The sequence below is a fragment of the Oncorhynchus kisutch genome, linkage group LG19 (assembly GCF_002021735.2).
Source record: "Oncorhynchus kisutch isolate 150728-3 linkage group LG19, Okis_V2, whole genome shotgun sequence".
Lineage (NCBI taxonomy): Eukaryota > Metazoa > Chordata > Actinopteri > Salmoniformes > Salmonidae > Oncorhynchus > Oncorhynchus kisutch.
Genome location: NC_034192.2, coordinates 48,615,738 through 48,638,035, shown reverse-complemented (window position 1 = coordinate 48,638,035; position 22,298 = coordinate 48,615,738). Strand labels below are relative to the sequence as shown.

At 42.3% G+C, this 22,298-nt stretch overlaps 1 long non-coding RNA gene across 1 annotated transcript in view; it reads left to right on the top strand.

The window, feature by feature from the left end:
• Nucleotides 1–4,210: 4,210 nt before the first annotated feature.
• Nucleotides 4,211–22,298, top strand: part of LOC116355089 (uncharacterized) — a 33,173-nt gene continuing 15,085 nt past the window's right edge. Inside the window, exon 1 of the long non-coding RNA XR_004204323.1 lies at nt 4,211–4,556. This is a non-coding gene — a long non-coding RNA (uncharacterized LOC116355089). The remainder of the gene's footprint in view (nt 4,557–22,298) is intronic.

The following is a 22,298-nucleotide window of genomic DNA, read 5'->3' as shown; positions in this document are numbered from 1 at the left end:
CAAAAGCTCATTGGAGCCAGGAGTCAGCTAACCTGGAGTCCAATCAATGAGATGAGATTGGAGATGTTGGTTAGAGCTGCCTTGCCATATATGAAATACTCACAAAATTTGAAGCATTGCCTGATGTGAACCATGCCTCGAACACGAGATCTCAGAAGACCTAAGATTACAAATCGTTGACATGCATAAAGCTGGAAAGGGATACAAAAGTATCTCTAAAAACCTTGATGTTCATCAGTCCACGGTAAGACAAATTGTCTATAAATGGAGAAAGTTCAGCACTGTTGCTACTCTCCCTAGGAGTGGCCGTCCTGCAAAGATGACTGCAAGAGCACAGCGCAGAATTCTCAATGAGGTAGAATTGAATCCTAGAGTCTCAGCTAAAGACTTCCAGAAATCTCTGGAACATGCTAACATCTCTGTTGACGAGCTTACGATACGTAAACCACTAAACAAGAATGGTGTTCATGGGAGGACACCACGGAAGAAGCCACTGCTGTCCCAAAAAAACTACATTGCTGCACATCTGAAGTTCGCAAAAGTGCACCTGGATGTTCCACAGCGCTACTGGCAAAATATTCTGTGGACAGATTAAACTAAAGTTGAGTTGTTTAGAAGGAACACACAACACTATGTGTGGCAAAAAAATGCACAGCACCAACATCAAAACCTCACCCCAACTGTAATGTATGGTGAAGGGAGCATCATGGATTAAAGCAGCCCCAGGGCCTGGACAGCTTGCTACCATCAATGTAAAAATGAATTCCTAAGTGATTCAATACATTTTGCTGGAGAATGTAAGGCTATCTATCCACCAATTGAAGCTCAACAGAAGTTGGGTGATGCAAAAAGGACAACGACCCAAAACACAGAAGTAAATCAACAACAGAATGGCTTCAACAGAAGAAAATACGACATCTGAAGTGGCCCAGTCAGAGTCCTGACCTCGACCCGATTGAGATGCTGTGACATGACCTCAAGAGAGTGGTTCACACCAGACATCCCAAGAATATTGCTGAACTGAAACGTTTTTTTTGTAAAGAGGAATGGTACAAAATTACTCATGACCGTTGTGCAGGTCTGATCGGCAACTACAGAAAATGTTTGGTTGTGGTTATTGTTGCCAAAGGAGGGTGAACCAGTTATTAAATCTAAGGGCTCACATACTTTTTCCAACCTGAACTGTGAACGTTTACACTGTGTGTTCAATAAAGACATGAAAACCTATAATTGTTAGTGCGTTATTAGTTTAAACAGATTGTGTTTGTCTATTGTTGTGACTTAGATGAAGATCAGATCAAGTTAAATGACCAATGTTTGCAGAAATCCAGGTAATTCCAAAGGGTTCACATACTTTTTCTTGCCACTGTAATTCTGCTTGCTGTCCCCGGATATGGCTGGGAGAAAAGGCCCAAAAAACTATACAGTGACATAATCAGAAGCCACTGCTAGATTTCTGGATTGGGCTGTGCTCAGAGTATCCTGGCTTGGCAAATCGCGCTGTTAAGACACTGATACCCTTTGCAAGCACATACCTATGTGAGAGTGGATTCTCAGCCCTCACTAGCATGAAAACTAAATACAGGCACAGACTGTGTGTGGAAAATGATTTAAGACTGAGACTCTCTCCAATACAACCCAACATTTCAGAGTTATGTGCATCCTTTAAAGCACACCCTTCTCATTAACATGTGGTGAGTTATTCACAATTTTCGATGAACAAATACAGTTTAATATGTAAGATGGCTAAATAAAGAGCAACATTATTGATTATTATTATTTGTGCCCTGGTCCTATGAGAGCTCTTTGTCACTTTCCACGAGCCGGGTTGGGACAAAGACTCACACTCATTCTTATGTTTAATAAATGTATCACATAACGTGTGTGTGGCAGGCTTACAATGACGGCAAAAAACAACATTTGAGAGTGCGCTGACCCTGGTGCTAGAGGGGGTACGCAGCTGGAGGTTGAATGTTTGAAGGGGTACGGGACTATAAAAGGTTTGGGAACCGCTGGTGTAGATGAAGTGGAGAAGACAATTCAGAGGGTAAATGGACAAGACAAACAATTTAAGGGCCTTTGAATGGGGTTGAAGGTGCTCCGCTTTGTGTCAAGAACTGCAATGCTGCTGGGTGTTTCACACTCACAGTTTCCAGTGTGTATCAAGAATGGTCCACCACCCAAAGGACATCCAGCCAACTTGGCACAACTATAGGAAGCATTGGAGTCAACATGGACCAGCATCCCTGTGGAATGCGTTCGAAACCTTGTAGAGTCCATGTCCCGACAAATTGAGGCTGTTCTGAGATGGTGCAACTCTATATTAGGAAAGTGTTCCTAATGTTTGGTATAATCAGTGTACATCTAGCTTGTGTTTCTATGCATCCGCAGGACAGAACGTCAGTGTTGGGTAAGCTAAAGGGGGGGGGGGGGGGGGGGGGTACTCTTTGTTAACTGATTGTGCGCAATCTCTAATATTAAGGAAGTCTCAAGGTTCTGCTTGACTGAGTTAGAATGCCTAAGCTGTAGACCATACTATTTACCATGAGAGTTTTCATCTATATTCTTTGTAGGTGTTTATTTATAACCACAAACCGATGCTGGCACTTACCGCACTCAACGAGTTGTATAGGGCCATAAGAAAACAAGAAAATGCACATCCAGAGGCGGCGCTCTTTGTGGCCAGTGATTTTAATGCAGGGGAAATTAAATCCGTTTTATCTCATTTCTACCAGCATATCACCTGTGGAACTACACGCAAAAAATCTACAGTAGATCCCCTTTACTCTACACACAGAAACACAAAGAAAGCTCTCCCTCACCCTCCATTTGGCAAATTTGACCATAACTCTCCTCCTGATTCTTGTTTACAAAAAAAACACAAACAGGAAGTACCAGTGGAAGTGGTCCTATGAAGCAGATGCTAGGCTACAGGACTGTTTCGCTAGCACATACTGTAATATGTTCCTGGATTAATCCGATGGCATTGAGGAGTTAACCACATCAGTCACTGGCTTCATTGAAAAGTGCATTGACGACGTCATCCCCACAGTGACCGTACGTACATACCCCAACCAGAAGCCATGAATTACTTGCAACATCCGCATTGAGCTAAAGGCTAGTGCTGCCGCTTTCAAGGTGCGGGACACTAATCCGAAAGCTTAAAAGAAATACCCCTAAGCCCTCCGACGAACCATTAACAGGCAAAGTGCCAATACAGGACTAAGATCGAATCCTACTACACCGGCTCTGATGCTCATCGGATGGGGCAGAGCTTGTAAACTATCAAGGATTACAATGGGAACCCTAGCCGCGAGCTGCCCAGTGGCGCGAGCCTACCATATGAAATAAATGCCTTCTATGCTCGCTTCGAGGCAAAGAACACTGAACCATGCATGACAGCACCAGCTGTTCCGGAAGACTGCATGATCACGCTCTCCGTAGCCGATGTGAGAAAGACCTTTAAAACAGGTTAACATTCACAAGGCTGCAGGGCTAGACGGATCACCATTATGCGCACTTAAACATGCACTGACCTGCTGGCAAATGTCTTCACTAACATTTTCAACTTCTCCCTGACCCCATCTGTAATACCTACATATTTCAAGAAGACCACCATTGCTCCTGTGTCCAAGAGCACCAAGAAAACCTTTCTAATTGACTATTGTCCCATAGCGCTCACATCTGTTGCCATGAAACACTTTGCATGGCTGGTGTCATGACATTGTCCTGGGGGATAGGTTTATGACAGTCATGAATACCTATTCCCCCCTTTTCCCTTCTCTAACCTACTGAGGTTACATTTAAAAAAAACCTTGGTTAACATAGAGATTCTGGGAACATCAGTATGTTGGGTGAAATGAACTATATTCTGGTAATCCGAACAATTGAACATATGTGGTGGTACTTAATGAATATGATGTCAGTTCGGTTGTCATCTGAGACATTCTCATTAATGATAAGATGACAAACTCTACAGTCTAAAGTATATACATGTACATCAGAGTTATCAGATTCACATGGAATTGTTGTTTAATTTAAAGGTTTGAATATGAAATTATTATTGATGGGATGAAATGGGATTTTAGCTTCTAAAATGTGAGATGTGGGTTTAGTTAGGGCTGCTCACTCAGTGGCCCGCCCACGTGAAGAGACAGAGGTTGTAAACTATGACACACACACCTTTTCTCCCTTCCTATATAAAGCCTTGACGACAACATAACTTTCTGTTCCAATGAGGTAGGATGACGAGCCTATGTCAGAATGGTTTAGATAAAACTACAGAACGAAGCCAACATCAGCATGAGCTTTGTTTGCGAATGGTATGAACTTTGAACTCTTATTCATGACAGAAATTATACCTCCTAGCCATTGAGTTAGCGACCGCAGTTGCAAACGCAGGTTAGGAAGGAACGGACAGAGTATCCCATCTACCACACAACGACGTTACTACAACTTATCCAAGTGACCACCAGATACATTCTTCAAAGGACAGAGGACTCGGTTTGGCAACACGGTCTTCCATCTAGCACCAACCTACTGATGCGCAGCTCAGAGTAAATATTCATTGCATTTTCCTTTTCCAAATGGGCGGTAATTTAGAATGCACACGATACTGTATTTACGATAGCACAGCTTCGCCTTTGTTCCAGTCTCCCTCTCTTTTACTCAACCCAGCCCATTTTCCTTTGTGTAACAAGCTGTCATATCTGTTCCGCCCACTAGGGACGTTTTCCAATGACGTAAAGCATTATCCAGGTATAATTCATTATTTGTATATGTAATTCTGTGTGATTAGTTAGGTATTTAGTAAATAAATAATTAAACCCAATTTTGTATTGCTGATTCAACTTGTTAGCCAGGGTTCTTGAAGATAACCAAGAATTTACAACTTTCAGATTATGAGACTGAAGTAAGATGACGATTAATGTTGACTGGATGTAAAATAATTACTAGGTCTTTAAAAGTTTATTCGGAAGATAACAGCTATATAAATATTATTTTGTGGTGCCCGACTCTCTAGTCAATTACATTTACATGATTAGCTCAATCAGGTGATATTAATTACGGAGAAATTATTTTATAGAATAGCATGTTTTAGCAATTAATCCAACATAGCCACTGGTCATGGCTCACATCAACATCATCATCCCAGACACCATGTACTCACTACAATTTGTGTACTATCCCAATACATCCACAGAAGACACAATCTCTATTGCACTCCACACTTCCCTTTCTCCCCTGGACAAAAGGAACTACTATGTGAGAATGTTGTTCATTGACTACAGCGCAACATTCAACACCATAGTGCGTTCCAAGCTAAGAACCAATTGCCAATTTTAAACAATCACATTTGTTACCCAGAAATAATTGTGAGATAGGGCTGAACACTTCCCTCTGCAACTGGATCCTGGACTTCCTGATGGGTCACCCACAAATGGTGAGGGTAGGTAACAACACATCCACCACGCTGACCCTCAACATGGAGACCCCTTAGGGGTGTGTTCTTTGTCCCCTCTTGTACTCCCTGTTCACCCACGACTGCGTGGCTGCACATGACTCCAACACCATCCTTAAGTTTGCTGATGACACAACTATGCCTGATCACCAACAATAATGAAACAGCCTGTAGGGGGAGGTCAGAGACCTGGCAGTGTGGTGCCAGGACAACAATGTCTCCATTACCTCCCATTTACATCAATGGGGCTAAAGTGGAGCGGGTCCTTCAAGTTCATCGGTGTCTACATCACTAAGGATCTATCATGGTTAACACATATCAATACAGTCGTGAAGGCACAACTTCCCCCTCAGGAGCCTGAAAAGATTTCGCATGGGCCCTCAGATCATCAAAAGGTTCTACAGCTTTCTAGTGCGTATGGCCCAGTACATCACTGGGGCTGAGCTCGCTGTCATCCAGGACCTCTATACCAGGCAGTGTCAGAGAAAGGCCCTAAAAATGGTCAAAGACTCCAGCCACCCAATACATAGTGGTAACAATTCACCAAGTCTAGAATCAACAGGACCCTGAAAAGCTTCCACTCCCAAGCCATATGACTGCTAAATAGCTAGTTAAATAGTTAACCAAGTAGCGATCCAGACTATCTGCATTGAATCTTTTTACACTAACTTTTGTAACTCATCACATACGCTGCTGCTACCGTTTTATTATCTATCATTTTATTCCTATATGTAAATATCTACCTCGATTACCTCGGAACCCTGCACATCAACTCAGTACTGGTACCTCATGTACAAAGCCAACAATGCAGTAAGCATTTCACTGTTAGCCTGCACCTGTTGTTTATGAAACACGTGGCAAGTAACATTTGATTCGATTTGGATCTCTAGTTAGTTGCAGTAGTTAGCTGTCTCTGTACATAGTAGTGGACACGAGGCCTCAGATTTTGCACTGAAGTTAGAAATTTGTAGTAATGTCATTGGGGTTGGTAGAAGTCAAAGCTTAAAGCAGTGAAGAGGAGGCCCGGTGGAGGGATGTCCCTTTGTTTGTTTAAAGGGCAGGGAAATCAATGGCCCTTGGTTTTGAGTCATGAATCTGACCTCTCGTGTTGGCACCTGTATCAATCATGACTGAGCTTAGTTCTATGCATCACTGCTCGTCACTTTTGTCTCTTCTGGCTCAGGATGTCTTAAGCTATTCTCAGATGCTAGTCAGTACTTCATGCCAGATGTCCATTAATGAACAAATAACAAACGTCGACATCCATCCCTGGTTGTGAACTTTGTTGGAGGCAAGCTAATAGTCATAAGATATAAATGGATTGAACAGTTAGAGCTACCATTACTGTAAACGAATCAAAAATAACAGAATAAACTGCATTATGCTAAAATATTATTAGAGGATGAGCCAGCTTTGAATGTAAAACAGGTAAGGGCCAAAAACCAGCCATACATCGTACTGATACTACCCGTTCCACACACAAACCCTACTTTCATGGAAATATTAGGACTGCAGCCCTACAGTCCCTATCCCATCTTATCGATCCTGTTACAGATCCTGGCGATTCAAAACTGAACCAAAATATAAACAACATGAAAGTGTTGAAATGAAAGATCCTAGAAATGTTCCATACGCACAAAAAGCTTATTTCTCTGAAATGTTGTTTGCAAATTTGTTTACATCCCTGTAAGTGAGCATTTCTTCCTTTGCCAAGATAATCCATCAACATGACAGGTGTGGCTTATCAAGAAGCTGATTAAACAGCATGATCATTACAAAGGTGCACCTTGTGCCGGGGACAATAAAAGGCCACTCTAAAATGTGCAGTTGCGTCACACAACAAACACAGTGCCACAGATGTTTTCAGGGAGCGTGCAATTGGCATGCTGACTGCAGGAATGTTCACCAGAGCTGTTGCCAGAGAGTTTAATGTTAATTTCTCTACCATAAGCGTCATTCTAGAGAATTTGGCAGTTCGTCCAACCGGCCTCACAATCAGAGACCACGTGTAACCATGCCAGCCCAGGACCTCCAAATCTGGCTTCTACATCTGTGGGATGATCTGAGACCAGCCATCTGGACAGCTGATGTAACTGTGGGTTTGCACAACCGAAGAATTTCTGCACAAACTGTAAGAAACCGTCTCAGGGAAGCTCATCCCTGGGCTCATCATCCTCACCAGGGTCTTGACCTGACTGAAGTTTGACGTCGTAACCGACTTCAGTGGGCAAATGTTCACCTTTAATGGCCCCTGGCACGCTGGAAAAGTGTGCTCTTCAAGGATGAATCCTGGCTTCAACTGTACCGGGCAGATGGCAGACAGCGTGTATAGCGTCATGTGGGCGAGCGGTTTGCTGATGTCAACGTTGTGAACAGAGCGCCTCATGATGGCAGTGGGTATTGTATGGGCAGGCATAAGCTACAGACAACGAGCACAATAAAATGTATCAACAGCAACTTGAATGCACAGAGATACCGTGACGAGATCCCGAGGTTCATTGTCGTGCCATTCAGTCGCCGCCATCACCTCATGGTTCAGGATGATAATGCACGGCCCCATGTCACAAGGATCTGTACACAATTCTTGGAAGCTTCCATGGCCTGCATACTCACGAGACATGTCACCCAATGAACATGTTTGAGATGCTCTGGATCAATGTGTATCACAGCATGTTCCAGTTCCCACGAATATCCAGTAACTTCGCACAGCCATTGTGTTGCCCTGCCTAAGGCAAATGGTGGTCACACCAGATACTGACTGGTTTTCTGATCCATGCCCCTACTTTTTTTGTATCTGTGACCACCAGATGTATATTTGTAGTCCTAGTCATGTGAAATACATGGATTAGGGCCTAATGAGTTTCCTTACATGAACTGTAACTCAGTAAAATCTGAGACATTTTTCCATATTGCATTGATATTTTTGTTCAGTGTATATGTAATTCAATGGTGTGTGTGTCCGGAATGACCAACTGGCACTATTGTTGTCTCAGTGATTGTGTTGAATGGAATTCCAATAGAGCTGGCCTGTTCCTATTCATCTGTCACTGCTATTGAAGTTGGAACAAGCAGATAATATCAAATTGATATGACCGATTTAGACCAATATTTACAATCTTTTAAAGTGCCAAAGAACATATTTGTGTGAGCTAACATGGGAGGGGTTGCAACGTCTCTCGTCAAAAGGAGTGGACCAAAGCGCGTGGAAAGTGTTCATTATATTTTATTTAAAAAAAATACTCAAACAAAATAATCAAAGTGAAAACGAACGCGCACAGTTCTGTCAGTTACAGACACTAAACAGAAGACAAGATCACACCAAACCACAGAAGGAAAATTACAATTTATATGTGATCCCCAATCAGAGACAACGAGAGACAGCTGCCTCTGATTGGGAACCACACTCTGCCAAAAACAAAGAGATAGAAAACATCAACTTTCCCACCCGAGTCACACCCTGACCTAACCAACCATAGAGAATAATAGGGATCTCTAAGGTCAGGGCGTGACAGGGATCACTGAACTGCACATTGTAATTTTCTCTTAATAAAATTAAACAGTTTGGCAAACATCACCTTACAATGAAAAGTACCTCAATTTGAATATGGGATAGAGAGCCAATACAACCAACCAAAGGCGTCATTCAAGAATGATGACTAAAACAATGGAGCCTAGGTTGGATTGGTCTAGTTGTCAAGGCCCACCATTGACAACTAGACTAATTACTAAGTAATGGGCATTATCCTTCTCTTTCACACAAAGATTGGAACTGTGGATCACAGCATCGGCCATACATACAGATCAGCCAGCCCTATCTAACATGAGACCCATCCAAACTTTGGTCTGTGGCAGTCGTTCTAATGTCATACCATAATCTTAGCCAGGAGTGTAAAATGTCTATTTAAGTGCTAGTTACAGCATGCTCAGTTTGATTTGAGGTGCAATACGGCTCTGATGATTACACAACATGCCCATACTGTTATTCCCAGAGACTAGCATTCCGATACAGTTAAAATGTTATCGCCATTCTAGTCATTGCATGCTAGGAATATGGGACCAAATAATTAACATTATACTACTTTAATACACATACACTGAGTATACAAAATATTAGGAACACCTGCTCTTTCCGTGACATAGACTGACCAGATGAATCCAGGTGAAATTCACTTCAATCAGTGTAGCTGAAGGGGAAGATACAGGTTAAAGAAGGATTTTAAAGCCTTGAGACAATTGAGACATGGATTGTGTATTTGTGCCAATCAGAGAGTGAATGAGCAAGACAAAATATTTAAGTGTCTTTGAACAGGGTATGGTTGTAGGTGCACCGGTTTGAGTGTGTCAAGAACTGTAACACTGCTGTTTTTTTCAGTCTCAACAGTTTCCCGTGTGTATCAAGAATGGTCCACCACCCAAAGTACAGCCAGCCAACTTGACACAACTGTGGGAAGCATTGGTGTCAATATTGGAGTCAGCATTGGAGTCAAAACGCTTTTGACACTTTGTATCATCCATGCCCCGATGAATTGAAGCTGTTAAGAGGGCAAAAGTGGGTGAAACTCAATAATAGGAAGGTGTTCCTTGTGTTTTGTACACTCAGTGTAAGTTAATTTGTCTCAATACTTTTGGTCCCCTAAAATGGGGGGACTATGAACAAAGAGCTATAATTTCTAAACGGTTCAGCTGATTATGGATGAAAATAAACCTCTAATGAACGCTGAGTCTGCAAATTAACCTCAGTCATTGTATCATGTGCCACTCACTGTCCAAAAACGTTTGGCGCTCACTGTATTATCATTGGAAATCATTAATACTCTGATCTACTGTCATTTCATAAAGCAATCTGTTGTAGCTAGATCTGGAATATTACATAGACTGGATTGGACCTTGGCCAATGCATATTGATAGTGTAGGTCTTACCCCTCCACACGATTACTGTGTGTTGGTTGGAGTGGATGAGGAGTGGATTAATAAACAACTTCTTATCTAAAGCCTTGTTCACACTGCAAGCCGTAATGCTCAAATCGGTTTGTTTTTCAAATATGTTTTGGAATACTGACTGTCAAACAGCAAGTTACAAGTGACCGAATCAGATTTGTGTGTGTTCAGTCATGTCAGTCATTTGCTGACATGGCTAAACTAGTTGTCATAGTAACGACTGGTGTGTGCTCAGTGGTGTAGGCTGATTGCTGGTGGTGCTTGTGCTTCCTATCCCTCAGAAGTTATGTAGCAAGCCAAGGTGACAACTATGCCTGCCATGGACGTTTCCCAGTTGCTTTGAATGTTCAAAATCATAGTGTAAGAACGCTTTTAAAGCCTCCAAAGGATAAGATAATCCAACTTTCAAAATAAGTCATCTTTGGCTAGCCACAGGAGTAAACTAGCTTGCTAGGTAGCGGTTTAGCTTTTAAGCACATTACTAATTTGTTTGTAAACAATTAACAAGCTAGTTATCTACCACATGTTATTGTCAAACAGAGTAGCTATCAAGCAACAAGATATGCCAAATAACAGTCTAAAAACCACTTGAGGGCAAATAAATCAAATTTGTAGAATAGGGGAACCCAAGAGCAGACTCAGACAAGGAGACTGAGATGAAGTAACGAAGGTATTTATTGAAACACAGAGGGGAGATGGAGTGCAGGACAGGGGAAACCAGGTGCGGAGGCTGAGGCGAGAGGGGTTGAGACAGGGTAAGCAGGTCCAGAGGGGAATCCAAGGGAGTAGTAGAGTGGGGAATCCAGGACAGAGTAGCAAGATGATGAGACGTGGGACTGGAGACAGGGACCAGAGTCAGAGAGGGCAGAATGAGCAGAGATTACAATCTGGCAGTGTGAAAGTGGCAGGGCTGAGTATTTGTAGAGGTCTTGATTATGGAACAGGTTGCAGCAGGTGGGGATCTGCTCTGACTCCAGCACACATGTCTCCGCCCACACAATCACACACACACACAGAGAGAGAGGGAGAGAGTACTGGGGGAGTGGTGGCAGGTCAACAAGGTGAACAAGGCTTTAGAGGCCTGTTTATAGTCAGTGAGTGTTCAAAGCCATAGAGACGAAGCTGCCATGTTTGCTTTGAGTGTTTTAACTGAGTTTGAATCAGTTGGAGTCTGTTGGAGCTGATATATTTCAACATATTGTGTCTACCTCTACTACAGCATATGGGTGCCACAGCCTTGAGTTGTGTGAGACAACCTGTGAAACATCAAGATATTTGGACAGATTCCACTGTGTTTCTTGCACCTTATTTATATATTTATCCAATTGAAAAGTTCAAGTTGGAATCCTTAGTTGCTACATCCTTTTTTAAAACGTACTTATACATTAATGATATGCTGCATACCCATTGATTCTTGAAGAATATAACTTTGAAATGTCTCTTGAGTTTAGTTCAACTGTCATGCCCAATTAGAATCCAGAATAAAATCTTATTTTACAAGTCACTTTTGTTATAACGTAAATGTAAATAAACACTATATAGCCTTAAAAGATGTTTAAAACCATCCATTGATATCATGGATGGTCAGTCCTTACATCCATAGCTCTGTCTATGAATTTGAGAGTGATTACATTTCACCTGCCCGATCCCGTAGCTTTTTTTTTTAGCAAAACAGGGCGTTGAATCCCTTTGTTAACTTAGTTTAAAAAACATACCTTTCTGTATTTTCCCAGAAGACCGTGAGTCTCTCAGCACCAGCATATGATAGGAGTCTTCCTGTGTGTTTTAAAATGTCTCAAAGCCAATAAATCATTTAGAGATAACAAAACAGTGGACTCTCCAGGATGTGTATCAAGAATCGATGTTTGTTAAAAAAAAGTCAAAGCTCAGTGTGGGCAAGTCATTGATTCCCAATATGTCAGTGTCTCACCTGCTGCTGTAAGTAGTCCACAGTTCTCTTGAAAAACCTCTTAATTTCTAGATACATGCAATCAATGGTGCTCTCTGCCCCATAACATTGGTTTGTTTTTGTTGTGACTGTTAAAGAATTAGAAAGAGTACAGTGTCGTGCCACAGAGGGGTGTCATTAACATAAAAAATACATTTTAGTCAATAGTTTATCTAGGAACTGTAATATCCTCTTAGGACATTTGAAATGTAGTGCCTGTTGAAGTTCATCAAGCTCTTTTGTAAATTGGACCTGCAGTGGATTGACATTGGTTTGGTATTTGAATAGATTTCTAAGGCTGTCAAGTTCCATCAGAAACATTTGATTAAAGGCTTACTGTGACTGGTTAATGTATTAGATTCATTGGCCTGCAGTTCACATAACAGGAAATCAAATCCAGTTTTTTGCTCCAATCGATTTGCGGTAATTGGATTTTGTCATTGTCACAGTTGTTGATCCTTTTATTAGTCCTCGTTAAAATGGAGGTGAACGCCGGTCGAGACAAGACTGCTCATCTGCCATCTTCCCAGCTTTAATAGCCAGGGTCGAGAGAAGTGGCTTGCGCCCTAAATGGCATCCTATTCCCTATATAGTGCACTATTTTTGACCAGAGACATTTGGCCCCTGGTCAAAAGTATTGCACTATAAAAGGAAAGGGGGGCCTTTTTGGACAAAACTATAGACTACTGATTGGAGAGGATAACAACATCGCTGGGATTAAATGAAAAACTTGACTTTAGGATCAATACAACTAATCTACCTCAACACAATTAGCAAGATAACACTCTTAGAAAAAAATAAGTCATCTAGAACCTAAAAGGGTTCTTTGGCTGTCCCCATAGGAAAACCTTTTGAAGAACCCTTTTTGGTTTCAGGTAGAACCCTTTTTTTCACAGAGGGTTCTTTCTACCTGGAACCAAAAAGGGTTCTCCCACATTCTTTCCTATTGACCCCCACTATAAAATAAATAACAAAACATGCCAAAAAAAGCTGCTGTGTTGTTCAATGTACATGGTAACCAGGTCAAAATTCTGACCTACGGTTAGCAACGCTCCCTCAAAGGGAAATAGAGCCTGCGAGAAGAGCCCTGTGGCTTCAGGCTATTCGGCGTGGGAGTGTGGAAAATGTGGAGACCGGGTTTCCAAGTATAGCGATGTGTGTGGAAAACCTTTAATCACAGATAAGACATTTTATTGGCAAGAAAACAAGAAAATTAGGTTTGAGAAATGTCCCGTATTTGCTATGAGCCAATGGGGTAACCTAGGTAACAGCCGAATAACCTTTTTTGGAACCCTAAGAGTGTATGTTATGAGCAATTTAGTGAGTTATCTGGCTAATTATATTCTGTTAGATTACGTATGAACTGCATGATTGTCAGTGTATGAATACTAAGACTGAAATGTGCTACATCAGGCTACCATTTCTCTTATCATACTATTCTCTTTGACACAAATTGAATCAGATACATTAGGTGTTACTCCTCACTCCCTGCCATGTGCAAGGTCTGAAACATACTGTGGGAGGGGAAATGGACTGTTTGATTGAATACGGAGAAAATGTAATTAGCAGTTTCCCAAAACTGTGTACATGTTACGTTCTGACCGTTATTTCCTTTGTTTTGTCTTTATATAGTATGGTCAGGGCGTGTGTTGGGGTAGGCAGTCTGTTTGTTTTTCTATGTTTGGTTTCTGTTTCGGCCGAGTATGTTTCTCAATCAGAGGCAGGTGTCGTTAGTTGTCTCTGATTGAGAATCATACTTAGGTAGCCTGGGTTTCACTTTTGGTTTGTGGGTGTTTGTTTCCGTGTCATTGTTTGTCGCCACACGGTACTGTTTCCGTGTCAGTGTTTGTCGCCACACGGTACTGTTTCCGTGTCAGTGTTTGTCGCCACACGGTACTGTTTCCGTGTCAGTGTTTGTCGCCACACGGTACTGTTTCCGTGTCAGTGTTTGTCGCCACACGGTTCTGTTTCCGTGTCAGTGTTTGTCGCCACACGGTTCTGTTTCCGTGTCAGTGTTTGTCGCCACACGGTACTGTTTCCGTGTCAGTGTTTGTCGCCACACGGTACTGTTTCCGTGTCAGTGTTTGTCGCCACACGGTACTGTTTCCGTGTCAGTGTTTGCCGCCACACGGTACTGTTTCCGTGTCAGTGTTTCCCGCCACACGGTACTGTTTCCGTGTCAGTGTTTGTCGCCACACGGTACTGTTTCCGTGTCAGTGTTTGCCGCCACACGGTACTGTTTCCGTGTCAGTGTTTCCCGCCACACGGTACTGTTTCCGTGTCAGTGTTTGTCGCCACACGGTACTGTTTCCGTGTCAGTGTTTGTCGCCACACGGTACTGTTTCCGTGTCAGTGTTTCCCGCCACACGGTACTGTTTCCGTGTCAGTGTTTCCCGCCACACGGTACTGTTTCCGTGTCAGTGTTTCCCGCCACACGGTACTGTTTCCGTGTCAGTGTTTCCCGCCACACGGTACTGTTTCCGTGTCAGTGTTTGTCGCCACACGGTACTGTTTCCGTGTCAGTGTTTGTCGCCACACGGTACTGTTTCCGTGTCAGTGTTTGTCGCCACACGGTACTGTTTCCGTGTCAGTGTTTGTCGCCACACGGTACTGTTTCCGTGTCAGTGTTTGTCGCCACACGGTACTGTTTCCGTGTCAGTGTTTGTTGCCACACGGTACTGTTTCCGTGTCAGTGTTTGTCGCCACACGGTACTGTTTCCGTGTCAGTGTTTGTCGCCACACGGTACTGTTTCCGTGTCAGTGTTTGTCGCCACACGGTACTGTTTCCGTGTCAGTGTTTGTCGCCACACGGTACTGTTTCCGTGTCAGTGTTTGTTGCCACACGGTACTGTTTCGGTTTCATTTCTTCACGTTTCTTTAGTTATTTTTGTATTCAGTGTTCAGTGCTTTCTTTGATTAAAGTTATGGACACTTACCACGCTGCATCTTGGTCCGATCCTTACTCCTCTTCAGACGAAGAGGAGATCCACCGTTACAGTACAAATTTAACTTAGGGTTCCAAAGGTCAGATGTAAACCCATTACATGGCTTTTGTTCTCCACTTTTGTTCTCCACTGTTTTTTAACTCCCTCGATTGATTTGTCCCTTTCATTGCACTATTTTATATCTAACAGAGTTATCTATCTCTTAATCTCTGTATATGTGTATATGCTGTCTGCCTAATGCCCCCATTAATTATGAATAATTCTTCAAATTGTATTATTTTCTATATTAAAAGTCAATTTGCAGAGAACATAAATGCATTAAACACTCACAGCTATGAATTTTCTAGCTTCAAAATGAGGAGGGGGTACGTAGTGCGATGAACATACAAACTAAGTTTGACGCAGACAAAGATGTTAGTGACTTCAGTGGGTTAAACAACTTTAGTTTTTTAAAACCAATGCATTTACATTTTAGTAGACACTCTTATCCATTTATCCATAGCAATTAGGGTTAAGTGCCTTGCTCAAGGGCACATCGACAGATTTTTCACCTAGTCGGCTCAGGAATTCTAACCATTGACCTTTCGGTTACCGGTCCAATGCACTTAACTGCTAGGCTTCCTACCGCCGATTCAGGCTACCTGCCTACCTGCAGCCGTTGGATTAGTTTGAGTCGTTCCAACTGGAAGAAGTGATGCATTACAAGTTTAAAACCCTTTGTAGACGACGTCCATATTTTCCTCTGAAGCATTTGCATGTCAACAGATACATTTGTCTCATCTATGATTATTTGTACATCAGTTGTGAAACTGTCACACTGCAATTATTTTTTTTGTTCATCAAACAAATTAGATTTTTGTTGTTGTCATGCATTAAAACATTGCAGTTACATGATAAGTAGGTCCTGATCACACAGAAGGAGATAATGTATTGCCAAATGTTGTTACAGCCTGAATTTCAAATGTATTACATTGAGATGTTTTATCACTGGCTGACTAACACTACCCCATAATGGCAAATTAAAATCTGAAATGTCTTCAATCAATAAATAATCATCTCCTTTGTTAAGGCAAGCCTAAATAAGTAGTTCAGAAGTAAGATGTGCTTAACAAGTCACATAGTTGATGGACTCACTCTGTGTGCAATAATAGTGTTTAACATGATTTTTGAATGACTACTTAATTTCCAATCCCTTGCTAAGAAGGGCACATATTGGTAGATGGGTAAAAAAAAAAGCAGACATTGAATATCCCTTTGAGCATGGTGAAGTTATTAATTACACTTTGCATGGTGTATCAATACACCCAGTCACTACAAAGATACAGGCATCCTTCCTAACTCAGTTGACGGAAGGAAACCGCTTAGGGATTTCACCATGAGGCCAATGGTGACTTAGTTTAATGGCTCTGATAGGAGAAAACTGAGGCTGGATCAACAACATTGTAGTTACTCCACAATATTAACCTAATTGACAGAGTGTAAAGATGGAAGCCTGTACAGAAAGCAAATATTCTAAAACATGCATCCTGTTTGCAACAACGTGTAACGCTCGTCTTCTTCCTCTGACGAGGAGTATGAGAGATCAGTCCAATATGCAGCAACGTGTTCGTCATGTTTTAATGAACAAAATCACTAAACACGACAATACAAAATAACAAATTGAAAGACAGAAACGAAAACCGAAACAGTTCTGTGTGAAACACACAGACACAGAAAACAATCACCCACAACTAAAAAGTGAAACCAGGCTACCTAAGTATGGTTCTCAATCAGGGACAGCGATTGACAGCTGCCTCTGATTGAGAACCATACCAGGCCAAATCCCAAATTATAGAAAAAAGAACATAGACAACCTACCCAACTCACGCCCTGACCATACTAAAACAAAGACAGAACAAAAGAACTAAGGTCAGAACGTGACACAAGGCACTGAAGTATACTGCAAAAAATGTGGCAAAGCACTTTTTTGTCCTGAAAACAAAATGCTACAGTATGTTTGAGGAAAATCCGATACAACAGATTACTGAGTACCACTCTCCATACAGTGCATTCGGAAAGTATTCAGGCCCTTTAACTTTAAAAAAATGTTGTTACCTTACAGCCTTATTCTAAAATGGATTTAAATGTTTTTTCCCTCATCAATCTACACACAGGTTTTTAGAAATGTTTGCAATTGAATATACAAAAGCATTTACATACGTTTTCAGACCCTTTGTTGAAGCACCTTTGCATTGGCAGCAATTAAGCTTGAAACACCTGTATTTGGGGAGTTTCTCCCATTCTTCTCTGCAGATCCTCTCAAGCTCTGGCAGGTCGGATGGGGAGAGTCGCTGCACCGCTATTTTCAGGTCTCTCTAGATATGTTCGATCGGGTTCAAGTCCGGGCTGTGGCTGGGCCACTCAAGGACATTCAGAGACTTGTCCCGAAGCCACTCCTGCATTGTCTGGTCTTTGTGCTTAGTGTTGTTGTCCTGTTGGAAGGTGAAATTTCACAGTTTGAGTTCTGGAACGCTCTGGAGCAGGTTTTCATCAAGGATCTCTTTGTACTTTGCTCCATTTATCTTTCCCGCAATCCTGACTAGTCTCCTAGTCCCTCCCGCTGAAAAACATCCCCACAGCATGATGCTGCCACGACCATGCTTCTCCAGATGTGACGCTTGGCTTTCAGGCCAATGAGTTCAATCTTGGTTTCATCAGACCAGAGAATCTTGTTTCTCATGGTCTGAGAGTCCTTTAGGGGCCTTTTGGCAAACTCCAAGCGGGCTGTCATGTGCCTTTTACTGAGGAGTGGCTTCTGTCTGGCCGCTCTACAATAAAGGCCTGATTGGTAGAGTGCTGCAAAGATGGTTGTCCTTCTGTAAGGTTCTCCCATTTCCACAGAATTTCACTGGAGCTCTGTCAGAGTGACCATCGGGTTCTTGGTCACCTTCCTGACCAAGGCCCTTCTCCCCTGATTGTTCAGTTTGGCTGGAGCCAGCTGTAGGAAGAGTCTTGGTGGTTCCAAACTTCTTCAATTTAAGAATGATGGAGGCCACTGTGTTTGTGGGGACCTTCAATGCTGCAGAAAGTTTAAATGCCATTCCCCAGTTATCTGCCTTGACACAATCCTGTTTAGGAGCTCTACGGACAATTCCTTCAACCTCATGGCTTGGTTTTTGCTCTGACTTGCAAAGTCAACTGTTGGACCTTGTATATAGACAGGTGTGTGCCTTTCCAAATTATGTCCACTGGTCTGAATACTTTCCGAATGCACTGTACATTTTAAGTATAGTGGTGGCTGCATCATGTTATGGTTATGCTTATAATCGTTAAGGACTGGGGAGTTTTTCAGGATAAAAAGAACAGAATGGAGCTAAATCCAGGCAAAATACTAGAGGACAACTTGGTTCTGTCTGATTTCCACCAGACACTTGGAGATTAACTCAACTTTCATCAGAACAATAACCTAAAACACAAGGCCAAATCTACACTGGAGTTGCTTACCAAGAAGAAAGTGAATGTTCCTGAGTGGCCAAGTTACAGTTTTGACTTAAATCTGCTTGAAAATCTATTGAAAGCCTTTAAAATGGTTGTCAAGCAATGATCAACAAACCATTTGACAGAGCTTGAAGAATTTTGAAAAGAATAATGGGCAAATGTTTGCACAATCCAGGTGTGGAAAGCTCTTAGACACTTACCCAGACATACTGACAGCTGTAATCACTGCCAAAGGTGATTCTAACATGTATTGACTCAGGGAGTTGAATACTTATCTAATCAAGATACATGAGTGTTTAATTTTTCATGCTTTTTATTATTATTATTTTTAATACAAATGTTAGAATTATTTTTCCACTTTGACGTTGTAGAGTATTTTGTGTAGATTGTTGAAAAAATGACAATTCAATCCATTTTAATCCCACTTTGTAACACAACACATTGTGGATAAAGTCAAGGGGTGTGAATACTCTCTGAAGGCACATTTTTCCCAACTCAGAACTGACAGAAATTCCTTACGTTTCATTGTGCTCGTACAGATGGTGAATGTCAAACTTTTATGAACTTCACAAACATGATGATTCATTGTCCTGATCAACATACCACGGCCCTGGAGAGAGAGGCTCTGGCTACTATGGACATGTGAGCATTCATTGACGAAAGGTTACCAAGCATGCTTTTACTGATGTAGCTAGTTCCACTACACAGTATATCTCAACCACTGTCATTATAGGTTCTTCAAATCACTGATTCTCAAGCACTTGACTGAATTTACTGTTTTAGTAGATATTTCAACTGCAAATAATGCAAATAGGATGAAGGTCTAATCGGAAGAGCTGAACACAAAATGATCTTGTTCGCATTGCAGCATTATTTGATACGTTTACCAATGCAACGGCAGCAGAAACTGCTTGTGTAATTATTTCCTTTTACCTTAATGGAAGCTGATAGCCAAAGGTGGAGGAAACACTTGCATATCCATAACGATATGGCCTAATTGAGCCATATCGCTGTATGGAGTCACGGTAGACATGCTAGCGCTCCAAGAAGTCATAGGTTCCCGGGGACAGGTCTTTATTATTAAAACAAAAGTAACCTTAATGATCTGAGGCACATCCGTTTCATCCCTAATGAGAAAGGGGAAGAGTGACAGAAGAGGGCATGGACAGAAGAGGAAATGACAGAAGAGGCTATGGCAGAGGTAATGACAGAGGAGAGAATGCCAAAAAAAAGGAAAATAGGCCTAATCACAGCACAGTGCTCTGGGAACTTGCTCAGGGTGTCAAAGGGAACGTGTCAGAGAGATTGTTACAGTAAGGTGGCAGGGTAGCCTAGTGGTTAGAGCATTGGACTAGTAACCGGAAGGTTGCAAATTCAAATCCCTGAGCTGACAAGGTACACATCTGTTGTTCTGCCCCTGAACAGGCAGTTAACCCACTGTTCCTAGGCCGTCATTGAAAATAAGAATTTGTTCTTAACTGACTTGCCTAGTAAAGTAAAGGTAAAAAATAAATAAAAAATTGCACTGTGCAGTCCCTTATCTGAAATGGGTCATCCTCCCCTTCGACTAGTTACCTGTCATCAGTTGTCATTTTGGACATGTGGGATATGGTGATGATGATGTTCTGCTCTCATTACTTACAGTATTTCCAGGGCCCTGAGCTTTTCCTGACCATTGACCTGACAAACTAACTATACCAGACTTGGACCAGTTATACCTGACTAGATATAGTTATACCTGACTAGAATTAGTTATACACGACTAGAACTAATTATACTTTACTACACTCTTAGAAAAAAAGGTTCTGGATAGAACCAAAAAGGGTTCTATCCTTACTTCATATATGGCATCCCTAAGGTTATATATATATAACCGAAATTGATTCCATATATACATCTATATGGAACCCAAGGGTTCGATATGGAACCATATCAAATTTGATTGGTCACATACACATGGTTAGCAGATGTTAATGCGAGTGTAGAGAAATGCTTGTGCTTCTAGTTCCGACCATGCAATTTCACAACAACTACATTATACATACAAGTGTAAAGGAATGAAAAGCAATATGTTCATATAAATATATGGATGAGCGATGGCCGAACGGCATAGGCAAGTTGCAGTAGATGGTATAGAGTACAGTACATACATATGAGATGAGTAATGTAGGGTATGGAAACATTATATGAAGTGTTAAAGTGACTAGTGATACATTTATTACATCCAATTTTTAATTATTAAGTGGCTAGAGATTTGAGTCAGTATGTTGGCAGCAGCCACTCAATGTTAGTGATGGCTGTTTAACAGTCTGTTGGCCTTGAAATATAAGCTGTTTTTCAGTCTCTCGGTCCCAGCTTTGATGCACCTGTACTGACCTCGCCTTCTGGATGATAGAGGGGTGAACAGGCAGTGGCTTGGGTGGTTGTTGTCCTTGATGATCTTGTTGGCCTTCCTGTGACATCGGGTGGTGTAGGTGTCCTGGAGGGCAGGTAGTTGGCCCCCGGTGATGCGTTGTGCAGACCTCACTACCCTCTGGAGAGCCTTGCGGTTGTGGGCGGAGCAGTTGTCATACCAGGCGGTGATACAGCCCGACAGGATGCTCTCGATTGAGAATCTGTAAAAGTTTGAGTGTTTTTGGTGACAAGCCACATTTCCTCAGCCTCCTGAGGTTGAAGAGGCGCTGTTGCGCCTTCTTCACTACACTGTCTGTGTGGGTGGACCATTTCAGTTGGTCCGTGATGTGTGCGCCGAGGAACTTAAAACGTTCCACCTACCTCCACTACTGTCCCGTCGATGTGGATGGGGGGTGCTCCCTCTGCTCTTTCCTGAAGTCCACGATCATCTCCTTTGTTTTGTTGACTTGGAGTGTGAGGTTATTTTCCTGACACCACACTCTGAGGGCCCTCACCTCCTACCTGTAGGCCGTCTCGTCATTGTTGGTAATCAAGCCTACCACTGTAGTGTCGTCTCCAAACTTGATGATTGAGTTGGAAGTGTGCATGACCACGCAGTCATGGGTGAACAGGGAGTAAAGAAGAGGGCTGAGAACGCACCCTTGTGGGGCCCCAGTGTTGAGGTTCAGCGGGCTGGATATGTTGTTTCCTACCCTCAACACCTGGGGGAGGCCTGTCAGAAAGTCCAGGACCCAGTTGCACAGGGCAGGGTCGAGACCCAGGGTCTTGAGCTTGATGACGAGTTTGGAGGGTACTATGGTGTTAAATGCTGAGCTGTAGTCGATGAACAGCATTCTTACATAGGTATTCCTCTTGTCCAGATGGGTTAGGGCAGTGTGATTGCTATTGCGTCGTCTGTGGACCTATTGGGGTGTTAAGCAAATTGGAGTGGGTCTAGAGTGTCAGGTAGGCTGGAGGTGATATGGTTCTTGACTAGTCTCTCAAAGCACTTCATGATGACAGAAGTGAGTGCTACTGGGCGATAGTCGTTTATCTCAGTTTCCTTAGCTTTCTTGGGAACAGGAACAATGGTGCCCCTCTTGAAGCATGTGGGAACAGCAGACTGGGATAGGGA